Source organism: Dermacentor variabilis, chromosome 3 (assembly GCF_050947875.1).
Source record: "Dermacentor variabilis isolate Ectoservices chromosome 3, ASM5094787v1, whole genome shotgun sequence".
Lineage (NCBI taxonomy): Eukaryota > Metazoa > Arthropoda > Arachnida > Ixodida > Ixodidae > Dermacentor > Dermacentor variabilis.
The window spans coordinates 136,186,222-136,194,060 of NC_134570.1; positions in this window are offsets into that span (position 1 = coordinate 136,186,222).

A 7,839-nucleotide genomic window follows, 5' to 3' on the forward strand; every position below is an offset into this window, starting at 1 on the left:
GAAGTGCAAGTAAAACAGCTTGCTAGCTATTCTCGCTTTTGGCGCGTTGTGCATTAAGTTTAGAAGTATATAGGGCGAACAGAGCTAGCAGTAATAGGTTCATACTGAAAACGTAGTGAAGCTTGCATATGAAGACACAACGGCACACGTTCACATCGTGTCTTTTACTTTATCTCAGTCTGTGCGGAGCAGTAAGTTTTCAACGTAGCCACGAAGTATATACAATGTGGGCTTCAGCACGCGCGAACATACACTACAAGTACATTTGCGCTTTATTTAGTGGTGCATTTGCTGGAAACAAGTTATGTAACTTTTTGTCTCACTGTTACGGCGGTCGTGCATCAAAGCTCTGTAGCGAGCCGCACTGACACTTCTACTGAATATGCGACTACATGAGTTGAGCAATTTATGAACGTGCTAGCTATGGCCAGTTCCACTTGCCATTGGGAAGCAAAGGAGTGTTACGGCAGGAAGTATTCAGCTGTGCAGACGACGAAGCTTTTCGGTGAGAGGCACCGCTCCTGAAAAAGCAGCACTCAAATGGCAGGCCAGTCAATCACGACAGTGGCTACAGAAAAGCGAGCATCATTGCTGCTATAATTAGCGTAATAATCTTTATTATCATGATATTGTTATTAATACTCATGTCCGCTCACACAACCACCACATATTGAGAAACAGAAGTTTGCTGGCAATTGTCTCTTAACAGGGACACCTAGACTGCCGCGGGAAATGGAGAAAGAAGAAAGAAAGGGAAGATGAAAAACTAAATAAAAAATAATAAAGAAAGACAGACTACAACCCATAACATCAAATTTAGAGTACGAAAATTACAGTCGACAGTCTGAAGCGGCGGTTGGCAAGAATTCCAGCACGGCTTTGTGAGTCTCATATCGAATTCATGCACGACCTTTCGTGAATAAAAAAAAATAATAATTTTCGTTCAAGCAAGAATAAATAGCTGGAACTTGCTCAGCAATACACAGAGGCAACTGCGGAAATTTCATCAAAGTGACAGCAAGTGGTCAAGACTTTCAAGTGCATGAAGGGACAGCATCGGAAAAAACCGCCGAAACAATGACCTCAACGTTGCCCAAACATACACATTCTTATTGTCGGGTGTTTTTTATTATAGAAAATTCTTAAAAATCACCTGGTGCACTAGCGTAATTAAACTAGCTGAGTTGGATTACTCAAAGAAGTGGACAACACATTAAATAAAAATGGAAATGAATATTCCACGAATTAACGAAAGCTCCCTAAATAAGTTGTTAAATAAGTACTTTATGGCACATATAGTTTGGGGGTAGTAGTCGGTGCGTTCCAAAGTCGTGTCTCCTTCAAAGAAATTTTCAGGATGACACCGATGCTGAGATATTGATCCCCAAAGTGTGCGAAAATATACATGAATATCGCATTCATGTTCGCGCTTTAATTCATCAAACGGCTATCTTGTAAAGCAAGTTGAGGAGTGTATTTTTCACAAAGTTTTATGGTGCATATTTGGAAACGGGTGCCATTCTCACAATTCGTTCCAAATGGATATGTTTTCAAGCTCACCGGCTACATTTCGCAAGTTACAATATTTTTTTTATTTATTTAGGAATACTGTAGCCCTCACTTGAAGGCCCCCCCCATTACAAGAGAGGAAAAAAATAAAAATATAAATTTCAACACCGAAACGGAGCCAGCAAGTATACACAGTATGCACAGAATAACAGTAAGCATGATCAATTAATTATGCCGTTGCCTGTAATGCGCTTCTAATAGAGTATAAAATTTGTTAACATTTCGTGCTGTTACAGTGCTGTCCGGAAGGTCATACCATATATTAATACACGAAGGAAAGAACGAGTATTGAATACCATCAAGGCGTGTTTTATAAGGCTGTACACTAGCTTTGTGTTTTAAAGGAGGGCGAATGTATGTTTCTTTGTTTATTCTTATTTGATTTCTGGTTATCTGGAAAAAAATTCATTCGTTGTTTTTCTCGTCGGGTTTCTAGCAATTCCAAGTCGCAACATTTCAACATGTGCGTTACAGAATCGGCTCTCCGATAACGCGAACAAACAAAACGCATCGCGATTCTCTCAATTTTTTCAAGTTTATCTCGCAAGTACAGTTGGTGAGGGCTCCAAACTGGGGAGGCGTACTCCAAAACCGGGCGAACAAATGTTTTGCACGCAATGAGCTTCAAATATGTTGGTGCATGCTGCAAATCTTTTTCTTAAAAAGAACAGTTTCCTGTAAGCCATAGAGCAGACCTGCTCCACTTGGAGGCGACAGCACAAGTCATGATTAATGATCACCCCTAAGTACCTCAAGCTACGTACATTCAACAAAGAGTTGACACCAATTTTATAGTCAAATGAGGGCGCAGTTTTCTTTCTTGTTATATGAGCAAACATTGATTTCGAATAATTCATTTCCATTCCCCATTTTATGCACCAGTCATGTAAACCTTGGAGGCACGGATTAATTTTCCTTTGGTCGGTTTTATCTGCCACTGTCACTGCCACTGGAAACATCATTGATGTAAATCAAGAACAATAGCGGCCCCAATACCAACCCTTGTGGAACACCAGACAATACTTCTAGTGAATGAGACATGATGTTTGCAATGCAGACGGATTGTACACGACCATAGGCTGCATTCCAGTTCACAATGTCTGGAGCAATACCTGCGTTCTGGATTTTAAAAAGCAATTTAGCATGCGGTACCTTATCAAAGGCCTTTGCGAAATCTATGCAGATGACGTCAATTAGTTCACAGGCATCCAAAGCTAGATAAAAATTATGAACCGTCTCAATGGGTTGCGATATAGTGGATAATCCGCTTCGAAATCCATGTTGTGACGAAAAGAAAAAGTTATTGGCTTCAAGGAAAAGAATAATATGCTTTGTTACTGCATGCTCTATAAGCTTACAAGTCACAGAAGTGATATGGGACGATAGTTGCTAACTTGATTTCGACTGCCGGATTTAAAAACCGGAAACACAACACCGCTACGCTGATCTTGAGGTAGTGAACTGGTTTCCAAGGATTTTCTAAGGATTATGGTTAAGTAAAATGACACCCATTCAGCATATCGGCGTAAAAATTGACTTGGGATCCTGTCTGGCCCGCTTGCTTTCTTGGCATCAAGCGTAAGCAATCGCTGAAATATGCCAACCTGAGTGATTTCTAGTGGGCGCATTGCGCAGGCGCCCAATTCACTGCGTTCATTATTTCCTTGCTCAGTTCTCGTCTTCGTAAATACTGACTGGAAGAATAAGTTGAAGCAGTCTGCTATGTGCGTCTTTTCCGTGATCATTTGAGATCCGCTTTTTATCTGGTGTATCTCTTCTTTTTTATCCCTTAAGTGCATCCAAAACTTTTGTGGCGAAGATTTGAGGAACCCAGGAAGATTTATGTTAAAGTACTTTTGCATAGATTCCCGTAACGCTAATTTTAGTTGAGCACACAAATTAGACTCCCGGGCTGGGTTTTGTTTATTTTTGCGTAATCGTTTTATTCTGCGTTTTAGGTGTATTATTTCCCGAGTTATCCATGGGCTATGCTGCTTTGTTTTTTTCATGCGGGTAGGAATAAATTTATCTACGCAATGCTTGAAGATTCCCTTGAAACGTTGTCACAATTCTTCTACAGATTCACTAGATGACGCAAGTTCAAATTCACTAAAAGGTGGACTTAGGTTATTTACTATTGTTGTATCGTCTGCCCGTGCGTATTCATTTATAAGTTTAAAAGCACGTAATCGCCGGTGACTGGGTACATCGATTGGTATATCGACAGATATCGTTTGGTGGTCCGACATTCCTGGTTCGACTGACACAATATTAGCAGCAATTTCGCAAGATAGGAACACAAGGTCTAACAATGACTTAGAATATGAAGTTTCTCGTGTATTTTCTGCAACATTTGCCGTAAATTATGATAAATCATAATTTTCAGTAGTTTCTCAGCACTCGAAACTTCCGTATGTGCGGGCGAGAGAGTTTTCCAGTTTATGTGGGGTAAATTAGGCTCTCCAGTCATTATTAGCCTTGTATTATTATTCAAATGAGTGCACAGAAAACGTTTAATTCGTCTAGGAACTCAGGCGTGGTAGCAGGGGCCCTGTATATGCCTCCCACTATGAACGCAACGCCATTTAATGAGATTTTGCACTACACTGCTTCTCAAAGACCACAGTCTATTATTTCGGCCCTAACTGATGATTTCACTACAGCTACGCCCCCACTTCTTGAGCCCCTATCCCATGGTCGTAGTCATGGTCGTAAAGTATTTAGTTAAAAGGTAATTATTGAAGTTTAGGTAAATTACTTATTATGCACGAAATGTTTCGCTCATGTATTGGGCGCTTCCTTTTGTTATCAAGTTCAAAGGCTTGAATTTTGTAATCTGCCTAAGGGGATATTTAAAGTTTTGTGTAATATAAAAAAAACACCCTTGAGTAAATTTGATACGTCATAAGTCATGTTCCCACATACTTTGTACCGAAATGACGAAACTATCACAACGCTCTGTTTCTTGGTTTTGTAATTAGAACAGACTTTTCTATTTGATCGCGTGGAGCATTTTACGCTATTCAGCCTGTTCTGAGTCGACAACTTGGCGAGGCAGGCTTTACTTCCACAATGAACCGTAAGGTCCAGTTTAGCTAAATAAAAACGGTTATTGATTACTTCTTTGTAGTCCATAGTGCGGTGCACGTTTAATGTGCGATGTCAAAGCCGAGCCGTAAAGAAGTCAAGTCTGCTTCAGGTATCCTAAGACTAGCACTGCTTTCGATAATTTCGTCCCCAAAACCTGCTAAGAAACACGCTGACGATCCCGTTAAATGTTTGTCTAGAGTGGTCCCTCTGGCAGTCGCTCTGCTATTTTAATTAGAAGGGCAAAATATACAGTCGCTCTGCTATTTTAATTAGAAGGGCAATATATTTTTACTAATATGTGGGACGGAATATTGTTAGGAGCCAACTCCTTGTATTAACGAAGAAGACGATGATCACGGTTGCGCGTGTTCAGCCATCTTGTCCATTTCAGTAAATTGTCTGTTTACAAATTCTCCTTCTCTTTTCATGTATTTTACGCCCCGTCACACTATGGTGGAAGTGTGGGTTATTCTCGCCAGACGACGGTGCTCCGAAGCGGTTGGCGCTGTGAAGCGAACACCCTGGCAGACCAGCCGGATTATGTTTCCATCCCAGGGACTAGGACTGTGTTAGCCCACTCTCGAGACCTTGGAACCTTCAACGGGACCGATGACGTCGATGTTGAGGTATGGATAACGCAATAAGGACGGCTCAGTGATAACATTAACTGGGAACTCGTAAGATTTGTTCGATTCAGAAAAAGGTGCATGGCACCACGAACGAAAAGGTGCAGGGTGTGCCAGTTATGGCGGGCCGGGCTACACCCACTCAACGCAGGCTTGAAGGGTGCATTGCACCGCGGTGGCAGCTTGCCTTGCACCCCATGGGTGCAGGGCGCACAGCTTCACCTTGGGGAATAGAATGCCTACGTACAGCGCACAGTGAATAAGTGCAGAAGGTGAAGAGAAACTTGGATGAATCGAATAGATCTATTGTCAAGCTTACCAATGTGGTCTTTTATGTTAGTGGAACGGCGGTGTGGTATGACAATTATGAGACCGAACTTGGGCGTTGCAATACATTTAAGCAAAAGCTGTGTGACCTCAGCCGCCCAACAAAAACGGAATCGCCCCCTACGTAGCGTGCGCGCTTACCGACCGCGCCGTCCCCGGACAGCCCCATCTCGTCGAGCTAGAGCACAACCGGGACGTGCTCAACAGGTACAGCGAAATAACAAAACCCTTTTACCGGTGGTGCCGAATCTTTCCACCACTACACCCCAAACTTAACAGGCCGCAGGCGCCAATACTACGCTTACTACAGAGGCACATGTGCCCAAACCCCGCCAAATTACGCGTTTTTCATCCGGACGCGTTCATGTCATGCGCAGAAACGACGACACTCGGACGCATGCTCTTTCCGACTCTACCTCGGACAAGTGGGAGAAGTGCCTCAGAAGCTCATTACTCGCCGACCAGTAATGAGCTGTCCAGCAGGCCCGCGAAGCGGCCGCCTGGTACTCGCTCTCGGGCCTTACGTGGGAGACTCCCGCGACGCACAGAGTGCGCCCTGCAGGACTATAATTAAGTTTTACAGTCTTGACCAGTCTGTGACCTGTTCGGTAAGGCCTCCAGTCGAAAAATCGCTGAGAAGAAACAGCTGTCAACTCAAGGCCAAAGGTCTACGGACCTTTGGCCTGTCGTAGGATGTACTGACGCTGTGCCGTAAAGCTGACAGTGACATGCCGGAGTCTGACAAGGTTGGCCACGACCTGGCGGGGCGTGACTCATGAGCATAAATCTTGCTACCGTCGATGCCGGGATAGAGGAGTGCCAGAGCTTCATGCAGGCCAAAAGCCGCCGTACTTAATGACCATTCGCCCGGGTTCCCAACACTGTTCGATTCCTTTGAGTGAAGAGCGGCTGCCATCTCACCTTTCACCGCCTTCGGCCAAACTGACGTGGACTGTCCGCCGCAAAATTGAAGCAATGGCTCCAGCTAGCCTCTTTCGGAACTCTAATGCCGGTGACATGAACACATTAGCAGTTTCATTTGTCCAAGCCATCGTGTGAAAGAAACTTGCGAATCTGGGAATTCACGAAGTTGGCGATGTGGCGAATCCTACGTCCGCGTCTTAATCACCAACATTGTTCCCTTGCTATCAACGGTTCGCTCCACGATCTTAGAACCCCGCTGATTGGAGAATTGAACACGATCGACCTACCTGTTTGAATCGCCGCCATGTCGGGCACTTAGCTCCTTACTGTAACAATCGCCGACCGTTCCCGCAACGTAGACCATCCTTTTCACATGCTCGCCGCATTGAGCGCAGTCATTTTGAGGAGCTATGTGCCGCACATGCATACAATCCTGACGCTGCCACGACATGGTCCAGCCGCTCGCCGCCACCTAGATGTCATCAATTCCGTTCGCGACCTATCCGCCATCCGTTCTCCTGCGCCCCACCGCCTAGCCACGCAACGTCACCGGTCAACTGTGGCTCCTTCTCTCGGGAAAAATAGACGATACAGCGCCCAGAGGCAACACTGAATCCACGACTCCGCCTGAAAACCCTCTGTTTACTCTGCTATCCCGACTAAGTATCCCGGACATGGAACTTGATGGTGTGACCATCTGTGCACTTCTCGACAGCGGGGCTCACATTTCTGCCGTGAGTCTGCTCTTCGCCGTCGCCTAAAGGTGGTGGTCACACCGGCTCATCCCTGCGCTGTAGCCGTGGGCGATGGAGCGAACCCCGCCGTCGAGGAATGTGCACCACCCGCATGAAGAGCGCGCGCTAGCATACATCTGTTTTATTCGCCGTTCTTAAGTAAGACCCTTATGACATTATGCTTGGTAGGGATTGCTAGGCCCTAATGCTCTGTGCGACTGGTCTCCTACAGCTCGAATAACCTCACCTAGCCGGCGCTCCAACCACGCCTTCGTCCCGCCTCTGATCTCTCGACTATGTGCGCATGTCCCCCAAGCCGCCATGTATGTCTCCATGATCACCAATCCTCCTTTGGCTAATGGCAACTACATTCTCCGCCTTTTAACAGATGTACTGCTGACAAAAAAATACCGTCTCAGCATGTAATACTCTCTTGACTGTAACGGGGAATCGCATCGCCATTCCCATTTTATACTTCAGCGCCTCTACTCAACTAATTACGACAGGCAGGTCGCCCGCCACCATCACTGCTGCCCAAGTCTGAAATTGGCGCGTTGGATCCCACCATT